The sequence below is a fragment of the Zingiber officinale genome, chromosome 6A (genome assembly GCF_018446385.1).
Source record: "Zingiber officinale cultivar Zhangliang chromosome 6A, Zo_v1.1, whole genome shotgun sequence".
Taxonomy (NCBI): Eukaryota; Viridiplantae; Streptophyta; class Magnoliopsida; order Zingiberales; family Zingiberaceae; genus Zingiber; species Zingiber officinale.
The window spans coordinates 24181766-24204079 of NC_055997.1; the positions used below are offsets into that span (position 1 = coordinate 24181766).

Sequence of the window (22314 nt, forward strand, 5' to 3'; positions counted from 1 at the left end):
AATGGGCCGACGACATAAGGGTCGTCGGTCGACGACATGAGAGGTCGCCAGTTGGGCCACCACAATGGCCGCCCAAGAGGCCAAAAGGGTCGGGTCGTTACATAACCGCAGCTAGGACTTTTCTCCACCTAGGGTTACCGCCCCCTAGGACCTAGGGTTACCACCCCCTAGGGTTTTCACCTGCCTAACTGCATTTAGGACTTTCCTAAAACACTCATTCAACATGTTAGATAACAACACGACTTAACTTTGAACCCTTTGCCATTATCAAAACTTGGGTTCGATCGTCGGATGCTTCCCGCACCAACAATCTCCCCCTTTTTGATTATGGCAACCCAAATTCAAAGTTAAGTAAAACAAATGCATAAGTATATTAAAAAGTTTTAAGTGAGCAAGCTTAAGTATATAAATTCAAATGAATGCCTAACTTAAGCTAACACTTAAACTTTTGTGAAGCTCCCCCTTAATACAGGGTTTCCTTTTTGAATTTTTACTTTTTACTTTTGAATTTCCTACTCTCCCCCTTTGCCATTTATCAAAAAAATAAGCCAGTTGAAAATTATTTTCAAAAACGGGATAAGTGCTAAGTTGAAAAATAAATTTTCACCTAAAATTTTGAAAGCACTGAGTTAAATTTTGTAAAACTGTGCTTTACGAATTTACAAAGTTAGATTTCAAAGTGAGCTAAGTTTTAAAATTTTGAAAATAAAGATTGGAACTTAGCTAAGCTCTTTGCAAGTATTGGATTTTGAAAGCTATAGCTTAGGTTAAAAACTTAGCTTAATTTTAAACAATACTTATTAAATTTTAGGACAAGGAGGGAGTAGAATAGCTAAAAATTTGGTTTAGGTTATTTATTCAAAGTCAGTTGGTTCTTAAGTCCAAGAATGAGTCAAGTTCAATAGATTGACTTTAAGATGTAACGACCCACCTTTCTACACTACTACTATTCTCTAAAGGTGGACGCTACTTGACTACTAACTCTACTTAACCGGTATGATTAAAAATCACATAGAAACTCTATCGAAAAATTTCGGCAGAGTCTCCCCTGTACCGGTGACCCCAAACTGGGATACATAACATGTATACTCAGCCACAGGCGGCTGGAACATATAATTTCACAACCACGCAGTATAATAGCACAATAAAAATATGAAACTACTCTAGCAATGGCAAACAACCATATCACTCCAACAATAGGAGGTATCAAACTACAAATGCGGAAATAAACTCAATTTCAATATAACATTAAAAGAGAACTAAAAGAAAAGTCTTGACAATTTTGCCAGCTAATTCTGGATCTCTCCATAGTCCACACATCACACACCGTCACAGCACCTCCTTGTCGCCTTCTTCCTTATACTTTAGCTTTTTCCTTTATCTGCAGTAGGAGGAAAATAGTATCTATAAGCTAAAAGCTTAGTGAGCGCTATCCTACTCACAAAACTCGATATGCATGTATATAAATAAAAACATGCTAAAACTGAATGCTAACATGTAAAGCTACTCATGCTCATAAATAGCAAAGAAATCATGCTAACTAAAATACTAAACATGTATGACTAATCATGCTCATAGATAGCGAAGGAACTAACTGAAAAGCTAACATGTAAAGCTATTCATGCTCATAAATAGCAAAGAAATCTAACTAACTGAAATACTAAACATGTATAGCTAATCATGCTCATAAATAGCAAAGAAATCATGCTAACTGAAATACTAAACATGTATAGCTAATCATAGAACTATCATGTGTATCAATAAGAAACTGAATTGATACCTAAGCTAAACTAATTAATGCTAAACTGAGTCTAACTTGTATTCACACAACTAATTTGTGAAGATTAAAATAATAATCATGCTGCTGATGGGCCCGGCAACTGTACTTGCTGTGCGCGCATCCCTAACTAAATCCGGGATTGCAAGTTCCGAATCTAGTAGGGTTTACTAGGTTATCTAAACCTAGGGACGACTGTGGGAGCCCAACCCAATGGATATCTAATCCAGTACAGTGCCACTACTGAAAATAAAATACTGATTTCATAGCTAATTAACTTATCTTGCTTTAACTAGGTTATCTGAACCTAGAACTAGGTTGTCTGAACCTAGAGGCGACTGTGGGAGCCCACCCATTGGACCGTAGTCCCATATAAGCTGAAGCAAGACTAACTAAGTTATTTTAAATGCTTCTACTGCATTTACTGAGCTATTAAAATGCCTACTGTAGCATTATATTGAGCTAAGCATTTTATCAAGCACTTGGTGTGCACTAGAACACACCCTACGTACTGAAAATCTGTATACAAAGCTTAACATAAATCTGCATGCAAAGCTTAACAAAAATCTGCATATTAAGCTTATCAAAAATCTACATACTAAGCTTATCTAAAATCTGCATGCAATACTTTATAAAAATATGCATGCTATACTTACAAGGCTACCCAAGCTTACCGAATCATTAAGAAAGAAAATCTAAACGACAAGTATCTAAAGCTAACACTGCATGCTTTAAACTAGAACAAATCTAAAATTTGATGCTAGATAAAGGGTTGTTCCAACTAATTAAGAAAGCATAAGAAACTAGAAACTAAATTATAATTCAATACTGCTCATGTTATTCTACTGCAAGTGAAACAGATTTTAAGAACTAACACTGCTCATGTTATTCTAATACTGCAAGTGAAACAGAATTAAGAACTAGTACTGCTCATGCTTGTGGACAGCAAAACAAAGGAACTGTTCATGCTCATCTAATGCTAAAAGAAAAGAACCAAAAACTGAACTGCTCGTGATAAATCTGCACTACAACAAACAAAAGAAAACTGCTCATATTAAATCTGCAAAAGATCTAAAACTGGTATGCAATTTATGGCCGGTTCTTGCTTATGGAGACACAAAAGAAATCTGGACTGCACACTTGAATTAAAGCTGTTAAATTAAAGCTGTTCATGCTCAAAATTAACGCTGATCTAAAACTGATCTGGACTTGGCACTAATCTAAAACTGCTTACTAAATAAGTAAAAGATCTAAAACTGATCTAAGTTGCTATAGGCTTATAAAACCCAAGTCAAAGATAAACATGAACTTAAAATTTATTTAAATGTTTCCATAACTAAAGCTGTTCACACCTATTACATAACACAACCGAACCCAAGCATTCTCTGTTCAGTGCTACGGTAAGGGGACAAAAGCATAACCCTTCGATAGAAATCCACCAAAACAGAACTACATGCTAATTAAACTGAACTTTTCTTATTCATAGCCTAGCAGCAGGAATCTAAGGCTTGTATCCCTTCCAACTAACCAAATTAAGCTTGCTGAAAGCTTTAGAACAGAATCCTATATGGAACTGATTCACGACCTGAACTTATACAGGGCAATCTATAAACCAGCAACTCATCTTATTTATCCAGGATGCTAGAACTATGTTACAACTTGGAAAACTCAACTAAACCGAATTCATATGCCTAACCTCTAGAAAGAAGGAAAACAAAACTACAAGGACTCGAAACTATTCTCAAACCTCTAGAAATTCCAATTCTGCACATGCTTGTTAAACTACAAGGAAAACAAGAATCCGAAGCCATGAAAACGAATCAAAGCTCGAAACAACTCCTACTGCAGGTGAGAAGCAACTCACCTTGGGTTCTTGGACTTACAACCGAGCAAGATAGCTTCTAGGGCTTCGGAGAAACTCACGATCTCGGCCTCTTCCTCGCGTCTTCGAGTTCTCCTTTACGAGAGGAGCTTGGATCGGTGAAGAACTCACGGAAGAAGACGCTCGCCGACCGCCGGAGACGAAGCCCTAGCTTCGTCTCTGTTTTCGCCCGAGAGGAAAAAAACGCCGTCACGAGAGGAGGAGAGGAGAAGATTTTTGTCACGGGGAAAACCTAAGTTCTCTTCTTATAACTTTAATATTCTGTTAACTAACTATTGCTTAAATACAACTTGATTCGGGTTTTATTAACAAACCCGCGGCTGGTCTGTTGGTGGGCTGCGTTCTGGGTGGGCTGCGTTCTGCTTAAAGCCCAACTCGAGGGATCGAATCCCAGCTGCAACCATTTTATTTTAAATATTCCAACTTATGCTTAAATATATTTGTTCTCCTATCTAGTTAACAAATCGAGCACAGCTCGGTTGGTCGGACCGAGTTCTGCTCGGGACGAGGAGCTCGGTTCGAAACCCAGCTTCTTCAACTTATTTTCCTTCTTATTATTCTCCATTACCATGTTCTACATCATATACATTTCATCTCATTTATTATTAACAAAACGTTTCCAGATCAGTTGGTTGGCTAAGTCCGGATTCGGGTCCGGGGTCTTGGGTTCAAAACCCGGCTTCAACATTTTTTTGTCACAACTTCTTTCTTTTGGTAAAAATACCAAACGAGCTCCAAAAATTCCATAAAAATACTCTAAAAATTTCTAAAAATATCTAGAATTTTTCTAAAGCATTTCTAAATTTTAATAAGGTCTTTTAGGACTCGAAATAGGGAAAATTGGGTCGTTACATAAGAGGTATCAGAGCCCTAAAGATCAAACATGCTTAACCTGAATATTTGCATTTCCTTTAGTTTGAGAGATACTTTTAGCTGAGATAAGGTTATTTTTGTCTTTAACAAGTAACTAAGCAAATTTTTGTGATATCACAACACTTTAAATTCTTTATTTTTTAAAGAGGGAGTTTAGCAAAAAAAAAACATTTGATCAAGACGCAGTTTAGCTAAGATTTTTACTTTTAAAATACTTTTATCAAAGACTTAGCTAAACTTATGAAAATAATAGTTCTGTTAAGTATTTAGAAGACTTAGTTTTTTTTTAAAAAAAAAATTGTTTTGATGAAATTTTGACAATGCTTTGGAAAATACTTATCTATATGTTCAGCCTAAAAATGATTGCTTTGAGAAAACATCTTGCCAAATAGCTAAGTTTAGAGTATAATCTAACTAAGTTTAGTTAACGAAGACTTGATTAAGTACTTAGCATAAAGAGGTTTTACATAAAGGCTTAGCTTTGAAAATATTTTAGAGGAGTTGTACTTTTAAAAGTCAGGTCATAGATAATTGAAATTTTAAAGCTAAGTTTGAAATGACTTGAATTTTCGAAGACATGCCAAAAATAGTTTTTAATTTTGAGGTCAAGTCAAAATTTTATTTTATAAAAAAAACTAATTTTAAAACCAACTCAAAATCTCTCCCCCTTAATTAATGCCTTAATTAATTCTTTGTTTTCAGGAGTTCAAGCATGAGAGGTTAAAAAAAATATTTTCCTATCTTTTCATCTCACTCATTCTAGATTAACAAGCATGTTTAGCATATGAGTGAGCGTGAGATGAAGTTGTCTTTACAGTTGATATAAAACATAAGTTTTGAATTTCAAATAATTTTGAAATTAAGTTTTGAAAAGATTTAAAATGATTTTGAAATTAAGTTTTGAAATGATTTTGAAAATAAGTTTTGAAAAGATTTTTAAAATGATTTTGAAATTAAGTTTTGAAAAGATTTTAAAATGATTTTGAAAATAAGTTTTGAAAAGATTTTAAAATGATTTTGAAATTAAGTTTTGAAAAGTTTTAAAATGATTTTGAAAGGATTTTTAAAATGATTTTGAAATTAAGTTTTGAAAAGTTTTAAAATGATTTTTGAAATTTAGTTTTGAAATGATTTTGAAAATAAGTTTTGAAAAGATTTTAAAATGATTTCATGATTTTGAAAATAAGTTTTGAAAAGATTTTAAAATGATTTTTGAAATTTAGTTTTGAAATGATTTTGAAAATAAGTTTTGAAAATAATTTTGAAATTTAGTTTTTAAAATAATTTTGAAATTTAGTTTTTAAAATAATTTTGAAATTTAGTTTTTAAAATAATTTTGAAATTTAGTTTTAAAATAATTTTGAAATTTAGTTTTTAAAATAATTTTGAAATTTAGTTTTTAAAATAATTTTGAAATTTAGTTTTAAAATAAGATTAGATTTGAAAATAATTCAAGTTAAAATAATTTAATTGTTAATTAACTTGATTTAAGTTAAGTCAATTTTAATTTCCTAGTCATCTCACCCGATCTAAAATTGTCAATCAGGGAACCCTATAATTGTTGTGAGATGAATTATGGTTGAATTTAAGGGTTTGGTTTGACTTTGTGTTAGATTCAGATTTAGCTTTGGGTTCAACAAGTAAGCATTCTTTGAATAAACTTCTGGGCTATGGTGAGTCACAAGGAACTCATTAAAGTAACCATGCCTTCGAGGTTTTCCAAATAGTCCTACCCATTGAACTTAATACTAAACCTTGGTCTAACTAGTTAGGATCCATTTAAGGGTAGCTTCGGTCAGTTCCACTTGGCCAAATGCACCAGGTCGAAGCCATATCTTCCTAGACATGTGATGCCCAAGCTTCCCTAACGTACTATCATCCAAAAATTTCATCAGTTCCATGGGTCAAGTTAAACCTAGTCCGTTTTAATCTAACCTTAATTACCCTACCGGGTAGTCTACTCTTGTTTTACCCATTTCGGGTAGATTAAGTTCAGTTACCCTGTCGGGTAGTTCAGTTGGGGGTGCCAGCTATTCTGGATCCTCCATCTATCTTTTAATTTTGAATTTTTTATTTTGTTTTTGATTTTTAAATTTTTAATTTGAATTTTTAATTGAATTTTTGAATTTAAAATTTGAATTTCGAATTTTTTAATTTTGATTTTGAATTATGAATTTTGAATTAATATTTTAATTTCAAATTTTTAGTTTGATTTTAAATTTTGAATTAATATTTTAATTTCAAATTTTTAATTTGATTTTGAATTTTGAATTAATATTTTAATTTCAAATTTTTAATTTGATTTTGAATTTTGAATTAATAATTTAATTTTAAATTTCTAATTTGATTTTGAATTTTGAATTAATATTTTAATTTTGAATTCTTAATTTGATTTTGAGTTTTGATTTATTAAGATCGTTTTTCTTTTAACTCCCCCAGGATCATAGCCTCGATATGGCCTATCAAGGTAATGTATTTGATCCTTCGGGACCCAGTATTGACCAAGTCCAATTTGATTGACCAATTTGGACTTGGGAACCCATGCTTGGACTGATGTACTATTTTGTTTGTTTATTAAGGATAAATAAGATTTATATTTCTTTTTACTTTTATATCCTAGTCCAGTTCTATTGTAAACGGCCCTTTGTGTCCCAAGAATTAGGTCAAGATTCTTGGAGCCTAAAGAAAACCGTTCTAAGGTATTTTTTAAATCCTTGACCTGATTTTTCAAACTTGAATTTTCTTCCTCAAGTTTTTGAACATGAGTAGAATTTTCAGTCTGAACTTGATCAGGTATGGATTTAATTTTAGTCACTTCTTTAAGGACAGCTACTTCCTTTAGAAGTGGTTTAATCCTAAGGTTTGACTTAGCTAACTTGCGTAATAAATAATTGACTAGGTTATTAAGTCTCGGAATACTTACTGTGGAGTCTGGCCCTTCGAAAATGGATGCGGATCCGTGGCTTCGCTCGGACTCGGACTCGGCCTCCGACTCGTCCTCGCTCTCAGATTCGACGATCTGGTCCCAGGCCATCAATGCGAGTAAACTCGTCTGATCATGTTCGTCGTCGTCGTCCTCCGAAGAAGATTCATCCCACGTTGCCTTCAGGGCCTTCTTTCTTCTTTTCTTTTTAGCTTCCTTTTGATTGGGGCAGTTGGCTTTGATATGTCCTTTCTGGTTGCACCCGTAGCAGGTAACTTCAAACTTTAATTTCGGACTCGGTTGGGTCTCCTTGGATTGAACTGCCTTCTTCAGGTCTTTCTTGTTGAAGCCCTTCTTCTTGTAGAGCTTCTTCACGAGGTTCACGAGTTCGCTGGTCAGTTCATCTTCTTCATCTTCTGAGTCAGGTTCATCTTCTAATTCTGGTTCAATTTTTCGCTGGGATCTCGATTCACGTGTTCTACTGGTACCTGCAAGCAAAGCTACACCTCTCTCGGATGGCTGTGCATTAGTTTGTTCATGAAGTTCAAATTCACTAAATAATTCATCTAACTTTAAAGAAGACAAATCCTTGGAGACTTTGTAGGCATCTACCATTGATGCCCACAATGTACTCCTTGGAAACGAATTAAGAGCATACCTTATTATATCCCTATTTTCTACCTTCTGCCCGATTCCGTGAAGGGAGTTCAGAATATCTTGAATTCGAGCGTGTAACTAGCTTGCCGTCTCATTTTCCTGCATTTTTAAGTTATACAATTTATTAAGTAAAAGATCCCTTTTACTTACCTTAGTGTCGGAAGTGCCCTCGTGGAGTTCGATCAGTTTCTCCCACAGCTCCTTTGCGGAAGAGAACAGACCGACTCTGTTGAGCTCCTCCTTGGTTAGACCGCACTGGAGGGTGCAGGTGGCTTTGGCGTCGGCTTCCACCTTTTTGATAAGGTCTGGCTCCCAATTCTCGCAGGATGTAGGCTTGCCATCTGTATCAGTTGGTAGTCGTAGTCACGTCTTGACTATCATCCAGGTGTCGAACTGGATCTTTAGATATATCTCCATTCGCCCCTTCCAATATCCGAAGTCTTCTCTGGAAAATAGTGGGGGACGAACAATGCTATATCCTTCTTGTTGGGCCATATAAATCTAGCAATAAAACAAAAACAAGAAGATCTGGTCCAAGACTGAGTCTTGGATTAGTAATGCGGGAAGAATAGAAAAAAATGAGCTCAAGTGGTTTTGACCAACTTTGAGCAACACCGATTTTGAAAAGAATTAGAATTTTAGCTACTTAGCTAATTTCTAATTGACTCCGAAAGAAAAACAAAAAATACCACGAAAAAAATGTTTTAAATGGTGGTTGCACCAATTCAAAACAACCCCGCTCTGATACCAATTGTTGGATCGAGAAGCGCTAGAGGGGGGGTGAATAGCGCTCGCGGTTATTTCATTTTTCGAATCACAAAACTATCGGAGTAATTAAAACGCAGCGGAATAAAATAAAGAAACACAACCAGAAAGACACAGAGAATTTTACTTCATTCGGAGCCTTGATCGACTCTTACTCGAAGGCCCGCGATCCTTGATCGCTTTGCGTGGGCAACAACTATAAGCTCAATAAAATGATTACAAGATGAAGTACAAGTAAATGAAAAAACTAATTATACCGACGACAAGAATAGAATCTCGGAGCTTCGGGTCGTCGTAAACTTGTAGCAGCACTTTCGGACGTCTTTCAGAGCAGCACATTGGAGAAAGAAGACTTGGGAATTGTTGTTTTGAGTTGCTGGTCGAGACCCCTTATAAAGGGTGTTCAAGGCGTCTTCTACTGTTCACCAAGGCGCCTTGAATGAGCCGAGTCAGCTGTGGAGATAAGTGCTGAACTGGTCGAACCTTATCAGGTTCAAGGCGCCTCCAACCACTCCAAGGCGCCTTCATGAAGCTGTCCAAGGCGCCTTGGCTTCCTTCAAGGTGCCTCCAAGCTTGCTTCGCAGCCAGCTCAGGTTTTGCACCCGAGGCGCCTCCAAACTCCATGGAGGCGCCTCAGACACTGTTCATCCGAGAGTAATTGGGCATTTTGGTCCCTACAAGATATGTTAATCACAAAAAATACCCTGCAGCACAAAGTTAGCATAAAATGACAGTATAAATATGATCAAGAATATTGTGACAGTCTCAGGACTGTCCGGGTCTGACTTCGGATTTCCTATCAGAAACCCTAGGTCGACCGGACGCCTACTGTTCCCTCTACGGGGAACGTGTCCTCACCTACTCCACTCAGGAGATTTACCTGTTGCCAGTGCGATCCTCCAGATCGACTGGACTTTTGCTCAGCACTCGACGCTTCCGGACTTTCTGCTGGACATCCGCTTCCCGGCTATTCCAGTCTTTCACCTAGTTCGCGACACCAGGACTTTCCACCTAGGGTTACCACCCCCTAGGACTTTTGCCTGAAGCCATCGACCTGCCAAGACTTTCTGCATAGGGTTACCGCCCCCTATGACCTAGGGTTACCACCCCCTAGGATTTTTCCCTTTGCCTAACCGCAGCTAGGACTTTTCTCCACCTAGGGTTACCGCCCCCTAGGACCTAGGGTTACCACCCCCTAGGGTTTTCACCTGCCTAACCGCAGTTAGGACTTTCCTAAAACACTCATTCAACATGTTAGATAACAACACGACTTAACTTTGAACCCTTTGCCATTATCAAAACTTGGGTTTGATCGTCGGATGCTTCCCGCACCAACACTAATCATCCAATCTATGTCATCCCTAATTCCTAGTACATCCATAGTAGTGGGATCCATATATTTAGTGCATAAGATTTTTCTAACGACAAGAATATAATATCTAGCTTTTTGCTCATGATTTCTAAAAATAATATTGAACTCATTTTCATTACCTTTGTCGCGTGCCACCCACTTTCCTTTGCCCTTAGATGATGAAGCCTTCCCCTTGCCCTTGTGTCCTCCCAATGCATCTCCTTCGCCTGATCCACCGCTTCCTCGATGAAGCCTCTTCAAGATCTACAACATGGTACAAGGCTTGGAGGAGTTTCTTGTGGAAATGGATCTTGAGGATGGGAATAGTGAGGAGAAGAAAGGGAAAATAGGGAAGTTTCTTCTCTCTTTTCGGATTTGTGGCTTGAGGAAGTTTTAGATCTAGGTGTAGATCTAAGAAAAAGTGAGCTCTAGAGGTGAGAAATCAAGGGTGGACGAGGTGTAGTGAAGAGGAGAAGGCTTTTGGGAGAGAGGGAGAGGGGAATAGAGTTTCTTGGTAGAGGAGGCGATGCACACGGGTTGAGACACGCCCATGTCTTATAGACACGGCCAAGTCCATAGATGTCGCACGGCCGTGCCGATTGGCACGACCTCTTTCTTTCTCCCCTCGGCTGAAGTGGCACGGTCGTGCCAGTTGGCACGGCCATCACCCTTTTCTCCTCTGAATGAGACGCACGGTCGTGCCAGTTGGCACGGCCTGGATCTTCTTCCTCTCTGGCATGGCTGCACAGTCGTGCCAATTGGCACGGCCCGTGCCTCTTCCTTCTTTGCACAATCTACATGGTCATGCAGAGTTACACAGCCCCTGGCTTTAGTCTCTACGTTGGCTTCACACGGATGTGTGAGGTCACACGGTCGGCTGCTTCCTTAAGCTCAAAGTGATTCACTCTTTGTCATTTCGGCTCCTCCATCGCCTCCACACCCATGAAGACGCTCATGGTCAGCTCATGGAGGCTATGCACATCCTGAAAATGAAATACCCAAAATAAAATACTAGACTAAAACTCACTATAGAAATAGAGCGACAAAAAGGAATGATGAACTAAAATAGAAGAAAAATCCTTGGGTTGCCTCCCAAGAAGCGCTTGTTTTAGGTCTTTAGCTCGACCCCATTTCAGTTAATGTGGACTAAACCTGTGGAAGGACGGCTCTCATCCTGGGGTTAATGCTCCAGCCTGCGCCTTTAGTTTCGCTCACACAGGACAAATGTACTTCGTGGTGCTTGCTGGAGGGGAACTCTCATGCAAATTGCACTCCTCGACTTTGTGTATGTTGATCTTATGAGAATTTCCCTAAGAAGAGGGGTTGTAGATGGAGGAATCTGATAAATCAAACTCGATCTTCTCTTTGGTGATCTCTAAGGATAACCTGTGACTTTTTACATCGATGATGGCTCCAGCTGTGACAAGGAATGATCTTCCAAGGATAATCGGTATCTTAGGGTCTTCCTCCATATCCAAGATAATGAAATTTGTAGGAACCATACATCCACCTACTTCAACTGGTATATCTTCCACTATCCCCATTGGGTATATGTGATGTGCGTAGATTATATACTCTTTTATGCATGTTTTTACGCACATTTACATATTTTGAGCATGCTTGATCTATGCATTTTTATACTTCCAGCTTTCCTTTTAGCATATTTACTCTTTTGGTTCGGAGATCTGCTTTTTGTGCATTTTCTGTACACAGGAGTCGATTTGGTGAAGAATCTACATCTTTGGGCATGCATTGGAGGAAACAAAGGGAGAAAGCACCGGGCCGTGTACCTCACACGGCCCTTCACTGGTATGGAGCTCGGTCCGTGTGGAGTTTGGCACCAACAGAAGAGGAAGATGACATGGCCGTGTGAACCTCGCACGGCCGTGTCAAGATTTGAAGCCAACCAGAGCAGAAGCCTTACATGGCCGTGTGGATCTACACGGCCGTGTGAGATTTCCAGAGACCAAGCAGGCTTAGGCCGTGTGCACCACACGGCCGTGTAGCATTTCCAGAGACTAAGTAGGCTGTGGCCGTGTGCACCACACGGCCGTGTAGCATTTCCAGAGAGCAGAAGGGTTCTGGCCGTGTGGAGTCACACGGCCGTGCAGCTTTGGCAGAGAGGGAACTGGACATGGCCGTGTGAATCTCACACGGCCGTGTCACGGGGCCGTGTGGCGCCCGATTCCCTCCTCTATTTAAACCCTTCTTCATGAATCGAAAGGGGATCTCTCCCCCTTTGGGAGAAAGCAAGATTTGGTGGTTTCCTCCCAATCTTGGGAGGATTTCTGGGCGATTCAAGGGGAGATCTCGATGATTTCGACTCCGGAGCGAGGATTGGATCCGAATACGAGGCTTCTTCATAGATAAGTTTTCTCTTTCCCCCTCTTCTTGATTTCTTGGATTGGGGACTTAAGAAATGCTTGTAATCTCTATTTCTTCGGGTTTTCTTCCTCGATTCATGGAGTAGATTTTGTATTCTAGGATTAAGGGAGTATTTGTATGGTGAATTGATGTAATCTCTTATGGATTTGCCATTTTCTTGTTTCAATGACATTGTCTTGCTTGTATCAATTAGATCTTGAATGATTAATGGTGATTTGTGCTTAATTCTCATTCTTGATTGATTGTTTGAATTTCTTGTGGACTTTGTAAAGATAAACTCTCACTCGATCATCCGAGGGATCCACGTGACAGGTGCAAGCCCGTGTAAGGACGTTTGAGAGATAATCTTGAAGAGGAAATGGGAATATTCAAGAGAGTAGGATGGATCTTATGATTAGATTCTTGTATCTTGATAGATTAATAAGTTGTGGGCTTCTATGTTGATATCCGAGGAAGGCATAGTAATAGGTGCGCTTCTGTGTAAGGACAACGTAGGTTCATGTCTAATTAATCCTATTTAGATACATTTCTCAGTCCTTAGCCGGTTGTCTATTGCAAGAGAGAACCGGCAACTTTCTACATGTTTGGCAATTGAGGGATAAGAATTGGTGAACCATTTACATTCAAGAAATCTTACAAAGAAATCGAAACTCCTTGAATCTCCCTTTATCAAAACCCAAAACACTAAACTCTTGTTTGTTGATCTTTAAGATTAGATTTGTTTACCTTTACTTTGCTTTTGAAACGATTGGATAGTTGTTTAGCTAATTCGCATTGAGACATTTCTAGTGCTTATTCCAGTCCCTGTGGATACGATAATCTTTTATATTACTTGTGACATTTCCGTACACTTGCGGAGAGCGAACAAGTTTTTGGCGCCGTTGCCGGGGACTGCGCTATAACATTAGGAATTATCAATTGAGTTAGACTAAACATAACATTTGTTTTCCTTTCATATTACATAGTTGTAACTAATCAGTAGATTTCTGTTTTTACTTTCTTGTATAACTTTCACTTTTTGTTAATTCTTTTTGTACAAATTCAATTCTGTATTTTTGATCCTTCTATTTTTCTTTTTGTGTCTAATTGTCATCTGCTATCCTGTTCTTGTGTATGTGAAGATCTAACTTTGCAGGGGAATTCTTTCCTTTTGACCCTGAGATTGATAGAACTTTCCATAAAAGAAGAATTCTGCAAAGGCAAATTGAAGAACAGGAACATTTGAACATGGCGAATAGACCACTTAAGGATTATGCAGCACCCTATGCGAGAGGTTTTCGATCTAGTATTTCAAGACCTTCAGTGGAAGCTAATAACTTTGAGATCAAACCCGCAATCATATCTATGGTGCAGCAGAATTAATTCGGTGGAGGACCTCATGAGGACCCTAATCAACACTTAGAGGTCTTTTATGAAATATGTGGTACCATAAAAATGAATGGAGTTCCTTCAGATGCAGTTAGATTATTGTTATTTGGGTTTTCTCTAAGAGATAGGGCAAAGCAATGGATGAATTCTTTGGCCCCTAATAGCATCACCACTTGGGAGCAGTGTGAGCAACAGTTTCTTGATAAGTTCTATCCACCAAGCAAAACAGCTCATATGAGGAATTTAATTGCAAGCTTCAAGCAAACTGACTCAGAATCTCTTTTTGAAGCATGGGATAGATATAATAGTATGCTCAGACAATGCCCACATCATGGGTTGGAAAGATGGTTAGTGTTGCATACTTTTTATAATGGTATCAATTATCATACCAAAGTGTCCCTTGATTCAGCTGCTGGAGGGGCACTTATGAACAAAAGCTTAGATGAAGCCGAAGAAATCATTGAAAGTGTAGCACAAAATCATCATCAATGGGCAAATGAAAGAAGTGGAGGCTATTCCTCTGTAAACCCAACAATTAAAGCATCAGGGAAGTTTGATGTAGATGCAGTCACTCTTTTGTCTGCAAAATTGGACGCTCTTACAAAGAAATTTGAGAATATGGGGACTAGTGCTAATATGGTCAATGCTATTAGTACATCTTGTGAAGTATGTGGGAGTTCAGAGCATTCAAATGACTCATGTCCATTGGGAGCTATCACTGCACAAATCAATCAACTTGAACAATGTGATGCAATCATGAGTTACAATCAAAGGCAGAACAACCCATACTCAAATACTTATAACCCTGGATGGAAGAGTCATCCAAATTTTTCTTACAGAAACAATCAAGATCAAGGACCATCCATGGGGGCAAGACCAAATTTTCAAGCTGGGCAACAAAATTTTCAACATCTATCTTCTCAAGGCTTACCAAAGTCAAATGTTGAAAAGATGCTTGAAGAAATTATCTCAGGTCAGAATGAAATGAAGCAAGATATAGCAAAGCTCATCCAGAGAATGGATAATTCTGAAAAGCATCAAAAGATCCAGGATAGTCAAATTGCCCAACTAGCTTCCTCATCATCCAGAGCACCAGGACAACTTCCAGGAAAACCTGATGTGAATCCTATAGAGCATTGCAATATGATTGAGCTTAGGAGCGGACGGACCTTGGGAGACTCCCAAGTGACTGCTTCAAAAGGGATACAAAAAGAAGAAGAGCTCTCTCCTCCTATATCAAATCAGATTCAAGCTAATGAGGAGAGTACCATTGAGGTTGAAGAAACTCTTCCACTGAACCATCAGAGCAAAGCTGTCCCTTTTCCTCAAAGACTTACAATGCTCAAGAAAGATGAAGAATTTGGCAAGTTTCTAGAAAAAGTTAAGGAAATTTGTGTAGAGGTACCTCTTATCGATGATATTCTGCAAATGCCTAGATTTGCCAAATTCCTAAAGGATCTCATGTCAAACAAGAGAAGAAGAGGAGAGGTTGAGACCATTATGCTTAGTGAGGAATGTAGTGCTATTTTTGAGAATAACACTTCTCCAAAACTGAAGGACCCAGGGAGCTTTTATATCCCTTGCAACATAGGAAAAGAATTTTTTGAAAAAGCTTTCTGTGACTTGGGGGCGAGTGTTAGCCTCATTCCTTACTCAATTTGTAATAAATTAGGTCTCAAAAACATTAAACTTACTACTATGGCACTTCAACTTGCCGATCATTCCTGCAGGTACCCTTTGGGTATTATAGAAGATGTGCCAGTAGAGGTGGATGGGAATGTTATTCCCACAGATTTTGTCGTGTTGGACATGGAAGAGGACCCTAGGATTCCTATCATATTAGGAAGACCTTTCCTTGCTACAGCTGGAGCTATAATTGATGTCAAAAATCATAAGCTTTCTTTGGTAATTGGTAAGGAAAAGTTGGAATATGATTTATCTAATATCTCTAACCATGTCTCGTCTCTTTTAAATGCTTGTAGCAGGTCAAGCATTTATAAACTTGAGGAATGGAATTTCCATCCTCATGGAAGGCCACCAAATGAAGAAGACAATGAGGTGGAGGATGTTGGGAGAAGATCTCCCAACAAAAACGAAAAGTATATCTGTCCTCCAAGGGCGAGGAAAAGAAGCGAATGATAAAGTTTGGTCGAGCTAAAGACCTTAAACAAGCGCTTCTTGGGAGGCAACCCAAGGGTTCTTTTAGTTAGTTTTGATCTGCATCTAAATCTCTTTTAGTTTGATGCATTCTTTTGATTTTTGTTTTCAGGTTAGGTGCAAAACGGAGCTCGGCTGTGTGCTATACACGGCCAGGCAAAAGTTGCAGAGAAGGGAAGTACTTAGGCCGTGTCATCCAGACACGGCCGTGTAGCATCTTTCAAGGAGAAAGATGAATAGGCCGTGTCCCAGACACGGCCGTGCGAAGAAACCCCGTGAAAGAAGAGGTTTGGGCCATGTCTCAGACACGGCCCGTGTCTGGAATCCAGAGAAGAAAGGGAAGAGGGCCGTGTCCCAGACACGGTCGTGCGAGGAATCCAGAGAAGGAAGAGGGGGAGGCTGTGTGGATCTACACGGCCCGTGCAAAGAATCCCGAAAGGAAAGATGGGGAGGCCGTGTAGATCTACACGGCCCGTGTAGGAGAACTATGAAAGTCTTCTTCCTACCTCACACGGCCAGATCTTGGCCGTGTTCCGCACACCCCCGACTCTCCAAAACATATCTTTCTCTCCCAATTTCTTAAAAACCCCTCTCTAATCTCTCAAGATCTCTTAGATCCGATTCTCCTCCTCTCTAAGACTTGGACTTTTTGTTCTCTTAACCTAAGATCTTTTGTTCTTTGAAGTTTTGTTCTTTGAGTTCCACAACTCTAGATAATTCTTCCCCTATCTAAACTCATCAAGATGTCCAATATTTTGAAGAGACTTCGCAAAGGGGGTAGTGGATCTGGTGGAGACAAAGAGAAGGAGCCATCAAGGGACAAAGGAAAACAACCAGTAAAGGGCAAAGGCAAAAGGACTTCACGCAACGAAGGTAATGACAATGAATTCAATATTGTGTTTAGAAATGATGATCAAGTAACTAGATTTGCAATTCTTGTCAATAGAAAGATAGTGTGTACTAGATATATGGACCCAACTGTTCTTGATATGCTTGGAATTAGGGAAGATGTAGATTTGATGATTGGGTTTTTGGATTGGAGTGATATTATGTACACCTACATATCCTCGTCTTGTTTTGGAATTTTTAAGTTCATTGGATGTCCATTTTACTAATGAAGATGATTATTCTGGAAAAATCTCTTTTAGATTAATGAATCAAGAATTTCTATGGGCATTTAGTGACTTTAATTCTTGTTTTGGAATAACCACCAGTAGCCCTCGTAGGTTTGATCCAAGGTTTAATTGGAATCATTTTTGGAATGCAATAACTGGGTTAGATCAACCTTATGAGCCTTCAAGAGCTAAGGCCTCCCATATGCAAAACCCCATCTTTAGGTATCTACATAGAGTCATGAGTAAAACTATTTTTGGTAGGGGAGAGAGTGATGGGGTGGTTAAAAAGATAGAGCTTTATGCTTTATGGGCTATGCTTTATAAGGTTGAATTTGATTCTGGTTTTCATTTTGTTCAAACCTTATTAAGATCTGCTAGGGCATCATCGGGATCAATTGTTTTTGGTGGTTTGATTACCTGAATAGCTTATAATTTAAATCTTGATGTTGATGGGTTGGAAATAATTCATGGTAATGACATGATTGACATTGATACATGTCTTGCTATGAAAATGATCGTTCGGGATGAGAATGGTTTCGCGTTTCCTAGGAGGAGTGGTTCTCCTTTACCCCTTCCTTTTCCTGAACGAACTACTATTCGTAACCCGGCTAATTGGGTGATTTCTGAGTTAGATTTTGAGGATAACCCTTCTATACCTGGAGACACTGAGCCACATCATGAGCCCTCGTCATCTGGACACACGCAGCCTTCTAGTTTTATGGAGCCTGCTAGGCATTCTTTTGCATATGGCACGGGATCTTCTAGGTTTGATTTTTCAGATTTTCGTACGTCTCTAGAATCACTTCATGAGAAGCAAGATTCCCAACGAAAAATGTTGGAGGGGCGCTTCTCTTTATCTGATGATCAGTTTAGGGAGGTACAAAATCATTTTCAGTTTACGAGGAATTTTCAAGGTCAAGTGGCTGAGTTTGTGCAGGATTATGATACTGATCAGGCTAGGATGAGAGATTTTATGCAGAGTATGACGCTTACTAGCCAACAAGTAGATGCTTTATATGAGTATCATAGATCCTTGGGTGAGATTCCAGGTTTTCCTAGTTTTTCTATTGGCCAACCACGTCGTAGACCTCCTTTCCCTCGTCCACCTCCACCTCCTCCACCATACTGATTTCATCGGGACGATGAAAAGTTTAAGTCTGGGGGGGTGTCATGTATTGTTTAGTTTGGTTTTCAATTTTTAGTTTTTGTTAGTTTTTCATGTTGGTTCTTATTTTCATTGCTTGTTGCTTTATTTTGCTTGTTTTTGAAATAATCATGGCAAAAAAAATTTTGAGAACATCAAATCTTCACTTATATGCTTTCTTGGATTCAAGTAAAATGTTAGCACGATTATTGTCTTGATTCATGATGTTCGAATGATGCTAGTAGTAAACTTTGTGTAGTTCTTTTTTCTATCTTGGGAAGCATTAATAAGCTAAGAATCTTATGGTGATGAGTTTTAGTTTTGGTTCAACCTTAAGGATTTTATCTTCACTACACTTGTGCTTGACACTTGAATAGTTGATGTCATTGAAATAGTCATGATTCATCTTGTTTGCTTAGTACTTGGTTTCCATGGTGATTTCTCAACTTTCATTTTGGTTACTGGATGAGGCTCAAATCATTAAAGCTCATTTGGAAAAATCAAAATATCCCAACATGTGTGCTAAAAGTACATTTGTGAATAAGTTTTGCACAATGCAAACACTTAAAAAAAGAAAAAATAAATAAAAGAATAATAAGGGATATAAAAAATAGTTGTCATGAGTGGAATCTAGCAAGTCACCCCTTTGAGACCGAGTTAGGTTACTGGGGAAATGACTACTTAGCTTCTCTTGAGATTGAGCACACCTTTGAGACCTTGGGTTAGTTGAGAAATATGAACCAAGTGAATGGTGAGTAAGTGCCTATCACTGGTTACTTGTCGTTCACTGGGAACACTAGGAATTCAAATTTGATGACGACTTGACTAGGACATGGATTGAAACTTGAAGGGTGTTGAGTTACTTTTACACTGCGCACAAGATTCTTATGCTTGAACCATACTTTACTTGTTTCCATGATCATGCTTGTTAATGAAACTTTTTGATAGAGTTAGGAAAGTGCACTGGGTTTTATGAATGTGTTGTAGAACATATGAATTTAGACTGCAGCATTTTGCTTGAGGACAAGCAAAGGTTTAAGTCTGGGGGTGTGATGTGCGTAGATTATATACTCTTTTATGCATGTTTTTACGCACATTTACATATTTTGAGCATGCTTGATCTATGCATTTTTATACTTCCAGTTTTCCTTTTAGCATATTTACTCTTTTGGTTCGGAGATCTGCTTTTTGTGCATTTTCTGTACACAGGAGTCGATTTGGTGAAGAATCTACATCTTTGGGCATGCATTGGAGGAAACAAAGGGAGAAAGCACCGGGCCGTGTACCTCACACGGCCATGCACTGGTATGGAGCTCGGGCCGTGTGGAGTTTGGCACCAACAGAAGAGGAAGATGACATGGCCGTGTGAACCTCGCACGGCCGTGTCAAGATTTGAAGCCAACCAGAGCAGAAGCCTTACATGGCCGTGTGGATCTACACGGCCGTGTGAGATTTCCAGAGACCAAGCAGGCTGCGGCCGTGTGCACCACACGGCCGTGTAGCATTTCCAGAGACTAAGCAGGCTGTGGCCGTGTGCACCACACGGCCGTGTAGCATTTCCAGAGAGCAGAAGGGTTCTGGCCGTGTGGAGTCACAGCTTTGGCAGAGAGGGAACTGGACATGGCCGTGTGAATCTCACACGGCCGTGTCACGGGGCCGTGTGGCGCCCGATTCCCTCCTCTATTTAAACTCTTCTTCATAAATTGAAACGGGATCTCTCCTCCTTTGGGAGAAAGCAAGATTTGATGGTTTCCTCCCAATCTTGGGAGGATTTCTGGGCGATTCAAGGGGAGATCTCGACGATTTCGACTCCGGAGCGAGGATTGGATCCGAAGACGAGGCTTCTTCGTAGATAAGTTTTCTCTTTCCCCCTCTTCTTGATTTCTTGGATTGGGGACTTAAGAAATGCTTGTAATCTCTATTTCTTCGGGTTTTCTTCCTCGATTCATGGAGTAGATTTTGTATTCTAGGATTAAGGGAGTATTTGCATGGTGAATTGATGTAATCTCTTATGGATTTGCCATTTTCTTGTTTCAATGACATTGTCTTGCTTGTATCAATTAGATCTTGAATGATTAATGGTGATTTGTGCTTAATTCTCATTCTTGATTGATTGTTTGAATTTCTTGTGGACTTTGTAAAGATAAACTCTCACTCGATCATCTGAGGGATCCACGTGACAGGTGCAAGCCCGTGTAAGGACGTTTGAGAGATAATCTTGAAGAGGAAATGGGAATATTCAAGAGAGTAGGATGGATCTTGTGATTAGTTTCTTGTATCTTGATAGATTAATAAGTTGTGGGCTTCTATGTTGATATCCGAGGAAGGCATAGTAATAGGTGTGCTTCTGTGTAAGGACAACGTAGGTTCATGTCTAATTAATCCTATTTAGATACATTTCTCAGTCCTTAGCCGGTTGTCTATTACAAGAGAGAACCGGCAACTTTCTACATGTTTGGCAATTGAGGGATAAGAATTGGTGAACCATTTACATTCAAGAAATCTTACAAAGAAACCGAAACTCCTAGAATCTCCCTTTATCAAAACCCAAAACACTAAACTCTTGTTTGTTGATCTTTAAGATTAGATTTGTTTACCTTTACTTTGCTTTTGAAACGATTGGATAGTTGTTTAGCTAATTCGCATTGAGACATTTCTAGTGCTTATTCCAGTCCCTGTGGATACGATAATCTTTTATATTACTTGCGACATTTCCGAACACTTGCGGAGAGCGAACAATATGCATGAATGGTCAACTAATTGTAGTGCCATAGTGGTCAATTTAATGTTCTGGTGGCCCAACTTCTTGCATAAAGTGTACGGAAGTAGGCTGACGCTGACCCCCAAGTCGTAGAAAGCTCTCGGTATAAGTTCAGAACAAATTTTGCACGGTATGGAGAAGCTTCTTGGATCTTGAAGCTTTGGTGGAGAATTCACCATAAGGAAAGCGTTGCAATTCTCTGTCAATGCCACGGTCTCAAAGTCACCTTTTTGCCTCCTGTTAGATAAAATTCCCTTTAAAAATTTCGTGAACTTCGGTATTTGGTGTAGTGCATTTATCAGTGGTACTTCTATGCAGATTTCTTTGATATTCTTCAGGAATAGGTTGAACTCTTCGTCTTTCTGGGACGTTATAAGCTTCTAAGGAAAAGGGATCGTTTGATTCTGTGGGGTAGCTTGAAAAGTTTCTTCAATCTTTTTAGTAGCCTATTCTCCATCCCTGTTTTGAGTCTGATTGGGTAGTAGGAGAGAGGACTCTTTCTCTGAGTCAAGCTCCTTCTAAGTAGTGATTTGGGGATCTCCCATAGTACGTCCGCTCCTCAGCTCAATGCGGTTGCAATGTTCCACTGGATTTAAATCTGGCTTCCCTAGGAATGTACCCTGTGCTCTTGAGACGGACTGAGCTATCTGAGCTATCTGGTTGTCTTGCATCTTCTGGTGTTTTTCAGATTTTTCTAGCCTCTGAGTCAGTTGTTTGATCTCGTTTCTCATCTCCTTTTACTCTGAGAGAGCTTCCTCAAGCATCTTTTCAATCCTGGACAGTTGTGAAGGTTGTTGTTGTTGGTAGGTCTGTTGTCTAGATTGGTGACTCTGCTGCCTAGGCTGATAATTCTGATGTGCTGGTCCTTGATCCTAGTTATTTCGGTATGAGAAATTGGGGCGATTCCTCCATCCAGGGTTGTATGTACTAGAGTCGGATTATTCTGCCTCTGATTGTAGCTGGTTATTGCATCACACTGCTCAAGTTGGTTTATCTGTGCCTGTATCGACCCAAAAGGGCAGGTGTCTTGAGCGTGATCCGTACTTCCATAGGTGTTGCAGACGCATGCTATTGCATTAGCTGTGTTGCCTCCCATGACGTCAAATTCCTTGGTCAGAGCGTCCAGCTTTGCAGACATGAGTGTAACTGCATCTAC

At 39.1% G+C, this 22314-nt stretch overlaps 1 non-coding gene across 1 annotated transcript; it reads right to left on the reverse strand.

The window, feature by feature from the left end:
* Positions 1-14213: 14213 nt before the first annotated feature.
* LOC121998927 lies at positions 14214-14319 on the reverse strand. The gene has a single exon (XR_006116707.1). It is a non-coding gene; the product is annotated as a small nucleolar RNA R71 (small nucleolar RNA).
* Positions 14320-22314: the final 7995 nt, after the last annotated feature.